General features: G+C 36.2%; 1 protein-coding gene across 14 annotated transcripts in view; it reads right to left on the bottom strand.

The window, feature by feature from the left end:
* Window positions 1-17,653, bottom strand: part of nrsn1l (neurensin 1-like) — a 220,195-nt gene that overhangs the window by 143,815 nt on the left and 58,727 nt on the right. Inside the window, exon 4 of one of the 14 annotated variants that reach the window (XR_009267201.1) lies at window positions 14,377-14,933. The exons of the other annotated variants lie outside the window; for them this stretch is intronic. The gene's annotated coding sequence lies outside the window, so the exon portion shown is untranslated. Of the gene's footprint in view, window positions 1-14,376; window positions 14,934-17,653 lie in introns of those variants that run through there. 14 annotated transcript variants of the gene reach the window in all.

A 17,653-nucleotide genomic window follows, 5' to 3' on the forward strand; every position in this document is an offset into this window, starting at 1 on the left:
TGGAGCAGGAGAAACTCCCACCAGTCCTTGTTTCGGACTCTCATCCACAGGCAACCCGTTTTGTGCACGGGGAGGGGCATTTTTCTGCATGATAAATATGAGCAGCACGACACTGCGGTTTATATGTATATCTGTCCAGAAATGGAAAAGTATTAATTCTGCTGTTAAAAACAAATAAAGAAACAGAGAGTAGTTATTATGTGCAAACAGTGTGAGAAACTATATATTTGTGCAGTGTGCGCATGTCCAAAAAAACCCAATTACAATTTGAAGCTTGTGACATATAAACGCGCACATCAACCCGATCACTTTATTTCAATCGGAATGAATTCAGTCCGATTGAACCAAAAATGGTGCATGTACACGTAGGCATTGTCCTGCTGCATAACCCAAGTGCACTTGAGCTTGAGGTCACAAACTGATGGCCAGAGATTCTCCTTCAGGATTTTCTGATAGAGTGCAGAATTCATGGTTCCATCAACTATAGCAAGTCATCCAGGTTCTGAAGCTGCAAAGCAGCCTCAGACCATCACACTACCACCACCAGGTTTGACTGTTGGTATGATGTTCTTTTTATGAAATGCTGTATTGGTTTTATGCCAGATGTAAAGGGCCACAAAAAACTTTTGTTGCATCAGTCCACAGAATATTTGCCCAAAAGTATTGGGAATAATCAAGATACTTTTTGGCAAATGTGAGACTGGCCTTTGTGTTCTTTTTGGTCAGCAAAGGCTTTTGCCTTGGAACTCTCCCATGAATGCTGTTTTTGCCCAGACTCTTTCTTATTGTTGAATAATGAACACTGACCTTAATTGAGGCAAGTGAGGCCTGTAGTTATTTAGTTGTTGTTCTGGGTTCTTTTATGACTTCCTGGATGAGTCGTCTTTGTGCTCTTGGAGTAATTTTGGTAGGCCGGCCACTCCTGGGAAGGTTCACCACTGTTCCAAGTTGTGGATAATGGCTCTGACCATGGTTTGCTGGAGTCCCAAAGCCTTAGAAATGGCTTTATAACCCTTTCCAGACTGATACATGTAAACTATTTTATTTCTCATCTGTTTATGAATTTCTTAAGATCGCGGAATGATGTGTTGCTCTTTAAACATGCTTCACTTTGTCAGACAGGTTCTATTTAAGTGATTTCTTGATTCAACAGGTCTGGCAGTAATCAGGCCTGGGTTTGGCTAGTGAAATTTAACTCAGCTTTCTAAAATAATGTGGTTAATCACAGTTCTTTCATGATTTAATAGGAGGGGGCAAGCACTTTTTGGGCCATGTGGGTTTGGATTTTGTTTTCCCTTCATAATAAAAAACATCATTTAAAAACTGCATGTTGTGTTTACTTGTGTTATCCTTGATTAATATTTAAATTTGTTTGATGATCTGAAACATTAAAGTGTGACAAACATGCAAAAAATTTAAAAATCAGGAAGGGGCCAACACTTTTTCACACCACTGTATACACACACACACACACACACACACACACACACACACAGTATCTCACAGAAGTGAGTACACCCCTCATTTTTCATCATTCAGTTTTATTATATCTTTCATATCTGTATGTGGCAACACTGAAGAAATGACACTTTGCTACAATGTAAAGTAGTGAGTGTACAGCTTGTATAACACAGTGTCCTAACTACACGCGACGCGTCGCCGCGACACGCGATAAAAGGTATCTTTTCCATGTTAATCAGAGTTTTTGTCCTAACTAGCCGCGACGGCGACACGCGAAATTTCTAATTTAGAAACAGTTTCTATTTCCGCGACGTCGCGGCTGGAACAACAACATACAAACTATATGACAGTAGATAATCTCAGGTGATTATATGCTTTATTCAAAGTTAAACGTGTCTAATATGAGTTTAAATATCATATTGCGTGACCCTATAGCCATACTGAAAGCAACAACAGATAGTTTACCTCAGATCTTGAAAAATAAATTAAATCAAAGATGACCGTTAAAACTGTGAACTCACTGCGAAAGTGTATTCCATAAAGATGTTATCAGTCACTCAGTATGTATATTAAATGATGTTAAAAAGCTTTAAAATTTATGAATTAGATTATAAACGTCTCCATTTCGTTGCAAGAGCAGTGCGCTTCCAGAGAGAGCCCGCCCACACACGCTTCTGATTGGCTGTGATATTTGATTGATTCTGTCGCGTCGCGGTGTCGCGTCGCGTCTGGTGTGGACACGCAAATTGCTTGTCGCTGGAATCTTGTCGCGTCGCGTGTAGTTAGGACACGGTGTAACAGTGTAAATTTGCTGTCCCCTCAAAATAACTCAACACACAGCCATTAATGTCTAAATCACTGGCCACAAAAGTGAGTACACCCCTAAGTGAAAATGTCCAAATTGGGCCCAATTAGCCATTTTCTCTCCCTGGTGTCATGTGACTAGTTAGTGTTACAAGGTCTCAGGTGTGAATGGGGAGCAAGTGTGTTAAATTTGGTATAATCGCTCTCTCTCTCTCATACTGGTCACTGGAAGTTCAACATGGCACCTCATGGCAAAGAACTCTCTGAGGATCTGAAAAAAAAGAATTGTTGCTCTACATAAAGATGGCGTAGGCTATAAGAAGATTGCCAAGACCCTGAAACTGAGCTGCAGCACAGTGGCCAAGACCATACAGCGGTTTAACAGGACAGGTTCTACTCAGAACAGGCATCACCATGGTCGACCAAAGAAGTTGAATGCACATGCTCAGCGTCATATCCAGAGGCTGTGTTTGGGAAATAGACGTATGAGTGCTGCCAGCATTGCTGCAGAGGTTGAAGGGGTGGGGGGGTCAGCCTGTCGGTGCTCAGACCATACACCGCACACTGCATCAAATTGGTCTGCATGGCTGTCGTCCCAGAAGGAAGCCTCTTCTAAAGATGATGCACAAAGCCCGCAAACAGTTTGCTGAAGACTGAACCATGTCCTCCCGAGAAACGCTGCAGTCTCTCTAAAAATGTACTTGTTCTCACAAAACAATTATGTTCTCCCAAGAAACTATGCATTTTAGTTTGCAAAATCATCGTGTTTGCCCAAAAAACTTTGCATTCTCTAGCAAAAATGTTATTTCCCCAAGAACATTTTTTTTTTCTCACAAAAGCATTGCAATTTCCAAAGAAACTTTGCATTCTCTCGCAAAAATATTGTTTTCAAAAGAACGTTTGTGTTCTCTTGCAAAAGCATTGCATTCTCCTGAGAAACTTTGTGTTCTCTCACAAAAGTACAGCGTTGCCGTTTCCCCAAAAATCTTTGCATTCTCTCATGAAAATATTACGTTCTCCCATGAAACTTTGCGCTCTCTCACAATAGCATTGTATCTTCCTAAGAAACTTTTTCTCACAAAAACATTTCCCAAGAACCTTTGGCATCTCTTGCTTAAGTTCTGCATTTTTTGGAGAAAGTTTGTGTCAATGTTATTTAAATAATTTCCTTATGAAACAGGAAGCTGATTTGGAAAGAATTTTATTTTATTTTTTAAAATGGCAATATTCTTTTGCTTACATCACAGCTATGAACCATGATTTGCTACTTGCTATTACTAGTTAGCAGCAGCTGTTCCTCTCTCAATAACAATCTTCATGAAAAAATGAACAATTAGACAACATTTAATTGGATTGGAGGAACAAAAAAGGATAAGCCCAGCATTGCACGATGAGTCATCAATATTTTTTAACCCATTTTCCTGAATTTTTAATGAATACTTTAAATTGCTTACAGTTACAGAGTACATCTGCTGTGCACTAGCATTAAGCAAACAGGCCTTAGAGCACTGAGGTCTTTAACTGAACCACACCATGTGATTTTCCCAGTGAGAGTGAGCTAGACAGGATCATGCTTAAACAGATTACATTACAGGCATACTTCCTGGGAAAACCCGGATATTTGGACAAGATGTGATTAACATGTGGAAGAGAGAGCTTTGGGAGCTAAAACTGTGCTATTTTACACTGAGCTCTGTTAATGGTTTATAGAGGAAGTGCACTTCAGTAAATGAAAACAATCGTTGCCTAATGCTTCTCATCAGTTTGGTCTTGGTTGGTGGCCACTCAGCATAAGGAGGTGCTAAACACACTTGTTTCCTACTTTCTTCTTACTTAAGGATATTGTGCTGTTTTACAATGTGCAACATTATGGCAATGCCTTTCATATCAACTCATTGAAAAATAAAAATAATAAAAAGATGGAGAGAGTCCATTGTTTGACAAGTTCTGTTTCACTTTAACTTTGTGAAGGTTATGCTTTCTCTCCCATTTCATTTTCAGACAGCTTTGAAGATCACAGGGTCCTGAAGCCGGTCCAAGACTTATTAAATAAACAACCCAAAATATAGGTTGAGAACTGAGAACTCCTACATTAATAAATCGCTTTATTGAATTATGAGAGCATGTGAGCTGTAATATATGCTTAAAAGTCAACTCTGCTCCATGAATCTCATTCCTCATTACCCCCAGAAAACACCCCCATCATTCTCATATGAGGGAGAGGAGGATATCAAACAGACCAACAAACTGTGCCAAGGATAACTCCACTTTTCTTGAGTGTCTCTGGCTTTCTCAGAAAAACTGTAGTGCCTGCTCACAGCCCTTGAGAACTGATTTCACACACCCACCCACTATACTTTATCCCATGACTCTCCAGCACTGGACGACGGCCCGATTCTCCATTTGTGAACTCACAGAAGAAGAGTGAGACTGGTTTCCCACGTGTGAGAGTATTGTGGATACAGGATGATCAGGACTATTATTAATTATCAGTAAGCAGAATCTAAATAGCAGACTTAAAGGATAGTTCAACCCTCCAAAAAACAGATCATTTCATTATTTACTCACACTTACGTTGTTAAAAACCTGTATGAACACAACATTTTTTGTAACTCTTTGCCTTGCAACTACAATGAATGGGGAATGTGGCTTACAAGCTTAAAAAAACAAACAAACAAAAAACGCCACCATAAATGTAGTTCATATCCCACTGCACGAATTTAAGTCCAAACTCAAAACGTATTTGTTCAACCAATAGTATAGGTCCTATGCTTCCTCTTAAACTGTTATGGTTTAATGCTGTATTTGATTATCTGTATTATTACTATGGTTTGCAACTGCAACCGCATGTCCTAGACATGGCAAATGTCTACTGTCCATCTATGTATGTACTGATTGCTTATATTGTTTTGTCATTGTGAAGTGTCCTTGAGCTTGGGAAAGGCACTATACAAATTAAACTTATTATTATTATTATTATTATTATTATTAACTTGAGCACTACATTCCAAGACTCTTCGACTTAAGTCGAACAATAGCTTTGTGTGCAACAGACCAAATTTTTAGTTGGCATTGAATGATAATCTTCCCTTCTAATGACCTGTTAATCACTGTGGCCCAATCAAATGAATGAGTTGAAATTAAGAATTGAATCAGTGAACTGTATTTATTAATTAACCATTCAAACTGGTTGTGAGCAAGTAATTATTTGAAAGGATCTGACTTAAAATAAATTTGTTCACAAATCAGACATTGCTGCTTCTCTCAAGAACTCCCATGAATGTGTCAAGGACAACCGGAGTGAATGTCGAGATTTTGAGTGAATAATGACAAATTTGACAATGCATGACTTCAAAAGATCATATGGGTCACTTTTATCGCACTTATTAATCTTTTTTTAAGGCTTCAAGTCCATGTGTATTATGGAAAATAGTCACAGAAGAGGCATAGAAGAATATTTAATACAGTTTAATACCAAAACTAAAAACTATACGAAAGAAAGAATATTTTTTATATAATTTACTAGCAATTTCTGAGTAAATCCTACGTCCATTTTTTCTCAGTATTGGCCAATAACTGAAAAAAAACAAAACAAGTTGAAGTATTCATTTCTAAAACTTAAACTGAAATAAAAATAGATAAATGGAAATATTTATTTAAAAAAATGCCGAAAGCACACTGAAAATATATATATAAATAAATAATAATAATAATAAATGAATCCCATATAATTAAAACATTTAAAATAATAAATACATTCCCAATGTTAAGAAATATTATAATAATATATAAATAATACTAAAGTAACACTGATCTGAAAGCTTATAATGGGTTTGATAAGAGCGATCACCATTGTGTCCAATTAACCCCAAGTGGCTCTAAAGGGATTGTTCTGGATATATAAAAGCATACTCAAAACATGTGGAGGATGCATTAAAAGGAAAGCCAATATTCTTTTAAGATGTCCATTCATGTGTAATTTTGTTTCAGATCTAAACAGCTGAACTCATCTGTAGGCCTCAGCTTTGCATAAAAGTGTGTGTGAAGACATTTGTAGCCAATTAAACCCATGTTAATGGCTCACTCACGCGAATGAAGGTGATATTACATTGAAAATTCATAACTTTTGAGGGTGTCAACAAAAGATAGTATATATGTTAATTAGCGGGTGCATGTGACCATCTAATTAGTGGGATGCTAATGAAGCTCCGGCGTTCTTTGTGACATCTTTGATGGAGAGCCAGACCGTCCAACCCCCAGAGGAGAAAGAGCAGCTTCTGCCATCACCTCTCATCACAGGCGGCAGAAATCAATTTGGTTAATTGTCTAATATGTAAATGTTGGGAGAGTCCGGGTCTCATATAGCCAAGCCGCTGCCATGCTAACATTCAGACGCCCATGCATTGACACGACGTCCCGCTGTAGTTCACCCACTCTGCCGTCATTGATATGCACAGGTTTGTATGTCCCAATTACGCGTATCCTTAATTAGAATATGCGCTCCAAGCAAGCCGTTAAATTGCGGATTGGACGCACTGACATTGCGCTGATGTTGGCCGACTGTAATACAGTAGGATCGCGTTAGGATCTTTATGAGGTTGTGATTAACCTGACATTTTACTCTCAGGACGTTCGAGATCAAGAGTTTCGGTTTTTTGACATTATGCAAGACAATCAAAGCAAAACAATATGCCTATTGAGATGTATCGCCCTCAGTCAATGCACATCACCACACACAAAAACATCAATCAAAAGATTTGTTTCTCTTTTTTTCCTCCTTCAACTAGGTTAATTGAATTTGTATGCAAATGAGGAGTGTACATATTTAACATGTTCCTTGTGTAACTCATTAACATACTGAGAGATTGGTGTGCTCCAGGCAAGCATTACCTAAAAGAGTACATCAAGAAAGGGCAATTTAAATAAATTACTAATTCAGCTCACTATTCCAATTATACAAATGGCAGTGTGTTGTTAAATTTGCAATGCACGTTATTATGAAAAATACAGAAACATACAGACTCTGCTAATAGCTTAATTTTCCATTTTTAAATTGTGACAGTCATCAGAGGAACTCCAGCATAAACATATTAAAAATGGATTCGGCAGCTATCATTGTCAATGTACAGCTGCTTCAAAATAATGGGGACCAAAATAAAACTTAAAAAAGAGACTCAATCACTCATTAATGAAAACAGTGTTGTGTTTGTTTTCAAAAACAGGAGCAGCTCCAAAAGGAGTGTAATTAACTCTTCTGGTGAATTGAGTTTATCATTTCTTGCAAGACTTTACGAGTACATACTGACATTGTCAAGGGAAGCTACTTTTAAACTTGAAGAGCTACAAGCTACTCAATTTAAACTAGTTAAACTGCAGTTGAGTTTCAAATTTTGCTAGTTGCTGTTGTATTTAAGCTTGTCTTGTCACAGCATTAAATGTTATTTTCTAAAAGTAACGGATTTAACATTCAAAAATGCAAACAATAAAATGTAAGCAAGCAAACACACAAACAAAAAATAAAATAAAAACTATACTTTAATTGTACTTTTCTTGGCCCATCTTACAAAAAGTCCCAAATATAAGTGAGTAGCTAATATATTGAAGCTATAATGTCATATAAATATATATTTTATATAAAATAATTTATTTTAATTAATTATTATTATTAATAATAATAATAATATATACTATATTATATTTTAATACACACAATTTAATAATCACAAATGGGATGACAGCTTTTAGAAAATTATAACTAGTAAAACATTAACAAAAATGTGTAAGTAGCTAACACATTGAAGCTACTTTTTGTCAATATATCAATATCTAATTATACATTACATTATATTACATGTATAATATAATAATCACAATTAGGATGATAGCTTAATTTTAAAAATCATATATATATATATATATATTATTTTTTCCTGGGTCCATCTTACAAAACAGTAAATAGCTAATACAATAAACACTAATCTTCAATATGATATTAATTATATTATGTGTATTAATTAAATATATAAAAAAATGATTATTAATAAATATAAACAATTCTGAAACTTATTTGCTAAAATTAATCAAGGGAAGAGAGGAGGCATTTTCAGCCAACGTGATCTCATGATAATTCGTATGTATTTTATGTAAAATGTGGTTCTATAAAACGTACATTTACTTACGTTTTTACAGGCACTAAAACGTACAATACTTACGTTTTTTCAGCATCTAAACGTACAAATACTTATTTTCAGCATTTAAACTTACAAAACTGACGTATTGACGACATCTAAAAATGAATCCTTATGAATATTGAAAGCGGCATTAATTTTATTATTAGTTGTCTCAATTACCTTGTTTTCAATTGCATCATTAAATAGTTTACTCGTTTACTTAATACCAAATGATAACATTTTGGTTTGTTGTGTGATTTCTGCTGCCAGCTCGTTTCCAATAATAGGCCTACATAATGTTAAACAAGACTTCACTTTAAACCTTAAAATAAATAACATCTGAAATCGTTTAACCTTTACTTGTACTCGTGTACTTTGTTTGCCATGGGCCACTAAAGGCGTTTTCTCCGACATGCTGTGACTGACAACAGAACTATAAAAAAAACACCAAAACCTCAACATAATTACGAAATGAAACGCTTTTATTCGTGCGCTGTAATCCAGATCTTCAGAATCCATACGACTGCGAGGAACAGACCCAAATCCAAGCCTTTATTCAACGATCTTCATCTCCATCTCAATCAGCGAGTCCAGCGAGCGTAAACAGCAAAGCCCGCGCTGACTGACGAGTTCGTTACAAATTCAAATGTTGCCGCTTCAAACGTCAGGTTTTACGGCAGGATTATCGAACGCTCATTGGCTCTCGCCTGCATTCGTCACAGATTGCGACATGCTGTGTTTCTGGTGAGGTGTGTATTTGAATGATACTAGTAAGCACGTGCCTTCACGAGTTCACACAGAGCGAGAGGATCAGGAAAATCTGGATCATATTTTCAGCGATTAACAACATAAATTCTGCTCTGCACCTCACACAAACCTACTGTATTCCGCCAGAGAGGACTGCGGCTTCAACGCATCGTCATTTGGATTACTTTTGGTAGTGCTTTTGACATTTTTGCAATAAATACATGATTGTAATTGTATTTACCTGTCTGTCATGTTTTTATACTGTACAGAAATATCTATGTTTAGGTTTAGATGCAGGAGTGGGATTAGCGACTATAAAAACATTTTTAATGCTAAATTACTAAAATGGTTATTTTCCTGCATGTTTCGGTCAATTGCGTTTTATATCCTTTTATATTCGCTATAAAATGGGTAGGTTTAGGGGTAGGTTAAGGGGTCTAAAATCTAAATTGCTTATTAATAAAATTATAAAAATGCATATTTGCTGTAAAATGGGTAGGTTTAGGGGTCTAAAAGTCTAAATCGCTTATAGATAAAATGATTAAAAATGCATTGATTAGAATATCTTAATGATATAAAAGATACGTATATATTTTTACGTTTTTTAGCTAAAAATACGCATCGATTTGTATGTTTTAAACGTTGAAATACGTCTAAATTGTACGTTTTAGCATCAATAAAAACGTACAAAAATGTACGTTTTGTGTTTGTAAATGTTACGTATTAATACCTACGTATAAACATGAGACCAGCTGTTTCAGCAGGCTTAGTGATGTAAAGCTATGTGTGCTATACAGCTTTACAAAAATAGCTTTGTAGCATTACACAAAACACAGCTAATTACTGGAAAACCCCCTGCTTTGAAAAGAGCCACACTAGTCACAATACTGAAGAATGCTGTTACATTAGTACACGGCTTACCAACAGCGCTCTCCCAATCCTGAGATAAAAGTAATTAAAACGATAGCAAAATCACCTGCCCCACAAATGACCCTTTTTTTTGTAAACTGTCAACTAATATGCAAAAATATAGTGTGTATTATCTTGTTTCCCGTGTATAAGACTCAGAAGACATTACAATGAAGTCATATGCAAAATTACCAATACTGTTAACCTCTAACCAGATGAACGGGCCTGGGGAAAAACTGAAGGAGCTGGAAGAAAAGGGTCAACAGGTTCACTATGAAGTGTCATTTCTAGTTCTGAGATAAGAACATCACCTGAAGTATCCAATTATCTTGTGCAACTGATGGGCACAGTATACCTCTTCACCTCTATCTAAAGTCTTGAAGACTAAAATATGGGACGAGGTCCTGCTCTATGCAAATGCCATTTATCAGTGGCATAAAACAGGGTGGTTGGTGAAATCTGCATATCCATGTGCCCTTTTAAAGCACCATGTATGACGGCTTAACCCCGCTTCAATACCTAGAATGAGGCCATCATTGATAAATCCACTGCACTTCCCATTGACAATTTTTAGCCCTGTTGCTATGACGACAGTGTATTTGTGCACTTTGATTTTGAAGGCAGGGTTGGTGTGACTGATAGACTGTAATCACCTCTCGCAACAGGAAGCGGGAACTGCAGGATTCCACACACACGCTAAAGTGACATTTACAAAGACACTTACTCACTATCTAAAACTCGCACATATATGCATATGCAACGCTTCAAACCTCCCCACAGTTCTTTGACGTTCCCGTTCGTCTGATGTCATCTCAAGTTTTATTCAAAGCAGGTTAAGCATGTGTCCAAAAAGGGGGATTTGTGAAGGTGCGCTCGTGGAGTGTACCCAGCTTTACATGTACCTTGGAAGTGTGCTAAAGCAAAGCAGCTTAGAGTAGGGCTTTTTTTCTTAGATGGCCTTTAAGAGCAAGACTCAAAAAGACGTCACGTAGAGGCACGGCCAAACAGAGATCCTCTGCACTCTCAAGATGACAAACACCACCACTATCAGCTTAACGAGTCTGCTTCAGAAATTCACACCTGGGTTGAGCCAATCAGAGCAGGCCTCTCCTATAGACAAGGCAAAGCAATACAGAGCAGACTGCATGGATGACCTGTTAATAGAACACATATCTTCAGTGTCGCATGAACCTTCAGAAATCATTCTAAAATGCTGATTTGGCTAGTTGGTGCTCAGTTATTATTGCTACTGAATTATTAATAAAGGTTCTTATCAATTTTGAAAAGAGTTTCTGCTGCTTAAGAGTATAAATTATGATATTTTTTTTCAGGAATCTGAGATGAATAGAATTTTAATTGCAACAGTTTATTTGTAACATTATAAATTCTTTACTGTCCCTTTTGATCAATTAAATGCATCCTTGCTGATTATTTATTAATTTATTTTTTTAGTGCATTGTTTCCAAAATAAATAGATATTAAAATAACATTTAAAAATATTAAAATAAATTAACAAATGAAGCAATAATAATAATAATAATTATTATTATTATTATTATTATTATTATACAGATTTGGAGAAATGTAGCATCACTTGCTCACCAATGAATCTTCTGCAGTGAATGGGTGCCGTTTCACTTACCGAATGAAAGTGCTGTTTCCTGATAAATTACGAGTCATCTTCCATATTTATTTTTCCAGTTAAAAAGTAATCTGGTCTAGAAATATGGAGAGAAATATGCGAAACAGTCCAAAACAGTATTAAAGTAATATGTTGATGGGTTGTTTGAAACCTCATTTTGACGGCACCCACTCACTATATTATGTGAAGAAAAAAAAAAAAGATGATATATATATATATATATATATATATATATATATATATTCTTATGAAGAAAAAAACTTGAGCAAATTTTCATGTGGGGTAAAATGTTTTATCAGTAAACTTTTAAAAGAATAAAATATCTAATATAACGAAACACTTGCAGTTTATAACATATCTTTCATCAAAATAAACTTTAATTTGCTTTTTGGATCCGAATAATGCACTTCAACAGCAGGTGTTAACTGGAACACGCTCACCTGCCAAACCTTAACCCCTTCCATATTTCACACAGTCTATAGCCCTGCCCCAAGCCTTCGTGGTCCTATAGCTCCAAACTAGTCACAGACTGTTGGGCAATTGTGATGGGAAGAATCATGAGCACCCTTCTGAATCATAAATAATCACATGGGAGACCATACAGTCACATGGACATCAAGGACTCACACAAGCAAAAGCTGCAAGACCATACAAATCCACAACGTACGTCATTTGGGCCTACATCAGATTCTCTTTCAGCGTCCAGTTCTCTAAAAAGATGTCATAGATCTAACAGGGGCAAGAGAGCAGCATCATGCTCTTTGTCTCTGTCTAGACAGCTGAAGACTGAACGCTTCATTTGACTTTCAAATGCACCGGGGAGTGCTTAAATTAAGGGGGACTCACCCTCCCATTTCACGGGCGCGGGATAAAATAACTCTAGACCCTACATAATTACCACAATTACTACTCCCAAATTACATAATAACCCATACATTCAAAAGGTTTAGAAATTTGCTATGTATGTGGTTGGGACAGAAAGAGGGCTGGAATATTTCAGACATGTTTCCTCTGGCTCTGCTGTACCGATGAGGTTTGGCTGCGCAGAACCCAAGCGGGTCTGTGTTCACATTCACTGGAGCAGCACAGCTGCAGATAGCTGTATGGAAGACCAATTAAGGACTCGAGGGAGACCATGATTAACATTGTGATTGTGTGAATACAAGTCAGGGAGTCAACAAATTTCCATCTCCAGAGTTTAAGTAATGCTGGTAATGTGCTTTCATGAGAAAAAAAAAAAAAAAAAAAGTGTCTGCTTTAAAAGTAAGTGGCCAATAGAAAAAGCGCTGAGACTTCATAAGACATAAAGCACTGGATCTTTGGATCTTTCTTAAGCATAAAGTACTGTTTAAAAAAAAATTAATAAATTAAAAAAAAATTAATACATTCAGTTTTTTATTATTATTATTATAATACATTTATTCAACAAGGACACATTCATTTAATCAAACGTGACAGTAAAGACATTTATATCTAGCTATTTTAAATAAATGCTGTTGTTTTAAACTTTAAATTAATCAAAGCAGCCTGAAAACATTCACCGTCTGATATGAACAATGTTTTTTTGAACAGCAAATCAGAATATCGGAATTATTTCTGAAGGACCATGTGACAATGAAGACTGGAGTAATGGCTGCTTTAAATTATACTTATTATACATAAATATATATTTTAAAAAAATATTTGAAATTATAATAACAGTTCCTTTAAATGTAAAAAAAACACAGTATTACTATTTTTGATCAAATAATGCATTGTGACAAACTTTTAAACTGTAGTGCATTTTATGTGCATACACCGATGAATTTGTTTTACTTGAACTTAACTTTAACTTAAAAAATATTTCAACATTGTCTTGTAAGGCAATACAATAAAAATGCCATTCAAAGAATAATGTGGCCCTCATAGCTCACATAATTTGGTTATGGAAGAATATGTGCAGAAATGTTTGAACTTGAAATTGAATGTTTGATCTTGATATTGAAATTTTTGAAATTTCTTTCCAGCCTAGACATAGTGTATCAATGTGAGACACTGAGATCTCTTTTGAATGTAATATTATTGTAAAAATTGGTATTTATTTTGTATTTCGAATTTTGACCTTCATAAACACTTTAAAGCTAATTAAGTTAGACAACTAAAATTGTCAATTATCTGCTAATGAAAAACATGAAAGTAAAATTTAAAACACTAACAGATCTTGTCATAACATTCCTATTGAATTTTTTAATGCATCAGTAGGAACCATGAGTTCCAATCTATACCTCCAAATAGCTCTCACAAACACTGATGAAAGCAAAGGCCACGGTGTCAATAAAGCAAGAGAAATGGACTATCAGTAGTCGGTAGAGCATGGCATGCTAAGCTAATTGGAACTGACCAAATTACGCTTTAGTCGTGCCACGTATGTGATGATCCATCACCTGTGATCTCACAAACGCAACACACACTTTCTAATTGTCATGAGCTTGGAACTCTTTAACACCCTGTCAGAGATATTCCTCTATTTGTCTAGGTCATTAGCAAACAAGTGGTTTCATCCACCGCTAAAGAATGGCAAACAATGTGGTCTAATTAACATTGTGGTCCTGTGTGGGTGGAAGCAGATGTTAATTTAGAAACAGATTGCGTCCGTTTGCAGTATTTCTGGAAATGTAGTTTATTGAGGGTGGAATTCAAAGAATCCTTCCGCTAAAAGTGAGTATTGTGTCATTGTTTACCCATGTCATTCCAAACCGTACTTTCTTAAATAAAAAGGTGAACAAATGCTGACAGTTTCCATTTTTTAGCTGAGCTTTCTCTTTAACCTCTAGATGTCCTGTAAATCTCCACAGGACCATCCCATGTCTAAATAACATGAAAGGCCCCCACGGGACCACAAAAATGACTGCATTTAGTCATCAGAGGGTCAACTTCAGCAGAGACTGGCGAGAATAAAGCAACACAAAGTGAGAGAGAATGAGAAAAAGAGCGCTCAAGATCAGCCTTAGGTTACAGGAAGTGAGCCAGAATAACACATGTCTTCCTGCAGGTTTTATATATAGGCCGTAGAATCCAAGGCTTTCCTTTGATGTCACAGGGAAGCAGATGGAGAGATATGTCCACGGTTTCCCGCTTTAGCCCAAAGGTATCATTCAGAACCAGAACATGGCTATCCTCCACACTCGGCCATCAGTTATATGGGGTTCCCACGCTGAAGGCTTTGAGAGATAAAAGATGGAAATGCATAATAAAACAAACCACAATAAATACAGGAAAGACAAAAATCCCTCTCGGTCCAGATGTGCAGAAATTTGTTTTCCTGCAACTACTTATAAATCTCAAGTAACTATTGTCAATTAGAAACGCTGTCATTTTTAGCATGCTAATATATTTTGTTTACTCGCCCATGGGAATAGCCTTCACAAACTGAAGTCTAATGTAGAAAAAGACATATTTCTAAAATGATTAGTCAGTCTTAAAGGGATAGTTCACCCAAAAAAGAAGATAGTAGGGTTGCACGATATACTGGTACTACGGTAGTATTGCGATACTAAAGTTTAAAAATACCCGTGGTGCCACTGCATTTTTTAAATCGTAGTATCGTCCATACGGTAGTTCTGTAAGATATGTTGTATGGATATCTTTCTGCTGTGCTCTGTGTAGTATAGTCTGTGTATACGCTTTATATGGTATTAAGTGTTTCCCGACGCTTCAGTTCAGTTTGCAATGAGAAGTACTTGCACGATCTTTGTTCATGCTGCAGTTTATCAGAAGAAAGGGTCTGATTCAGACCATCTGATGTTATTTTAAAAAACAGCAGCTCAAGCATCCCTTATTCAATATCATAATATCGTAAAGTATTCGCGCAGTTTTATTCATTGGACCACTTCTAGAACAGGTGTAATAGTTCGTTTCTTGAAGAATCTTTGTGATCACGAATGCAATTCCATTCATCAACATAGTGGCTTTGCACTTGGTTATTCTTATCAATCATTATAAATGAATATGCTTTAATATACATGCTACTAACTAGGAAATTCCAAGATATGCGAGCAAAAATGCTCCTAACAGTTCGGCAATACGACGGCAAGAGTCAAGAGTCCTGTTTTTGTTTCGTTTCTGTGTTTGAAACTTAGAAACCAAATCCGCATTGGCTTGGGGCGGGCGAATCACTGATTCACTGAGCCATTCATAAAACAGTCATTTGATTCGCTCCTGAAGGATTCAGCCGTTTTGAAAGAATCGTTTGAATGACTCAGTAATTCAATCATGAACACTTGCTGCCACCTGCTGGCGGTTTTAAGTTTCCCATCTAAAAGGCATATTACATTCTTTTCCAACATATTTCTATATTTCGAATTTTTAATTTAAAACGTTAATCTCATAACATTATTTATGCAATTATAAATACAGTCTAAATGTATAAATACCACATCTAAATGTCACTTCATTCAGCTTCTGTGCAGTGCTAAGGTGAGTTTTGTTTACATCATTTCATGGATGACAATAGCCAGTCATTCATTCACATTAATGAAGTATTCAGAGAAACATCTCGTCTGTTTTCATTTACATCTATTTATTTATGAAATTTTGATTCATTTTGTAGAATTGAATTTTAAATTAACAATACTGCATGGAATCGTGATACTTCAGCTGGTATAGTATCATAAGACATTTTTATGGTATCGTGACAACACTAGAAGACAGTAAGTAAATGATGACAATTTTTCCTTTCTAGGTGAACTTTGACAATGTTCTGTATAAAAGTGCAACTGCTTTTTATACAGTTTAAGTATTTATAACTTTAATAACAATATATCACTGACTGTATATTAACACTGTATTAAAAAAAATATATAACTAACAAAAAACACTCATAGCGCAAGGCGCTGAAAAAAAAAAAAATCTGACAGTTTCTCTCTTTATCCAAAATTGCATACTCTGAGTAAGTACTTAAATTTAGATTTCAATTAGATTATTAGATTTGAATAAGAACTTACTTCTTGACCATTAGTATGTTATACAGTGAGGAAAATAAGTATTTGAACACCCTGCTATTTTGCAAGTTCTCCCACTTAGAAATCATGGAGGGGTCTGAAATTGTCATCGTAGGTGCATGTCCACTGTGAGAGACATAATCTAAAAAAAAAAATTCAGAAATCACAATGTATGATTTTTTAACTATTTATTTGTATGATACAGCTGCAAATAAGTATTTGAACACCTGTCTATCAGCTAGAATTCTGACCCTCAAAGACCTGTTAGTCTGCCTTTAAAATGTCCACCTCCACTCCATTTATTATCCTAAATTAGATGCACCTGTTTGAGGTTGTTAGCTGCATAAAGACACCTGTCCACCCCATACAATCAGTAAGAATCCAACTACTAACATGGCTAAGACCAAAGAGCTGTCCAAAGACACTAGAGACAAAATTGTACACCTCCACAAGGCTGGAAAGGGCTACGGGAAATTGCCAAGCAGCTTGGTGAAAAAGGTCCACTGTTGGAGCAATCATTAGAAAATGGAAGAAGCTAAACATGACTGTCAATCTCCTCGGACTGGGGCTCCATGCAAGATCTCACCTCGTGGGGTCTCAATGATCCTAAGAAAGGTGAGAAATCAGCCCAGAACTACACGGGAGGAGCTGGTCAATGACCTGAAAAGAGCTGGGACCACCGTTTCCAAGGTTACTGTTGGTAATACACTAAGACTTCATGGTTTGAAATCATGCATGGCACGGAAGGTTCCCCTGCTTAAACCAGCACATGTCCAGCCCGACTTAAGTTTGCCAATGACCATTTGGATGATCCAGAGGAGTCATGGGAGAAAGTCATGTGGTCAGATGAGACCAAAATAGAACTTTTGGTCATAATTCCACTAAACGTGTTTGGAGGAAGAAGAATGATGAGTACCATCCCAAGAACACCATCCCTACTG

This window comes from Onychostoma macrolepis, chromosome 19, assembly GCF_012432095.1.
Source record: "Onychostoma macrolepis isolate SWU-2019 chromosome 19, ASM1243209v1, whole genome shotgun sequence".
NCBI lineage: Eukaryota > Metazoa > Chordata > Actinopteri > Cypriniformes > Cyprinidae > Onychostoma > Onychostoma macrolepis.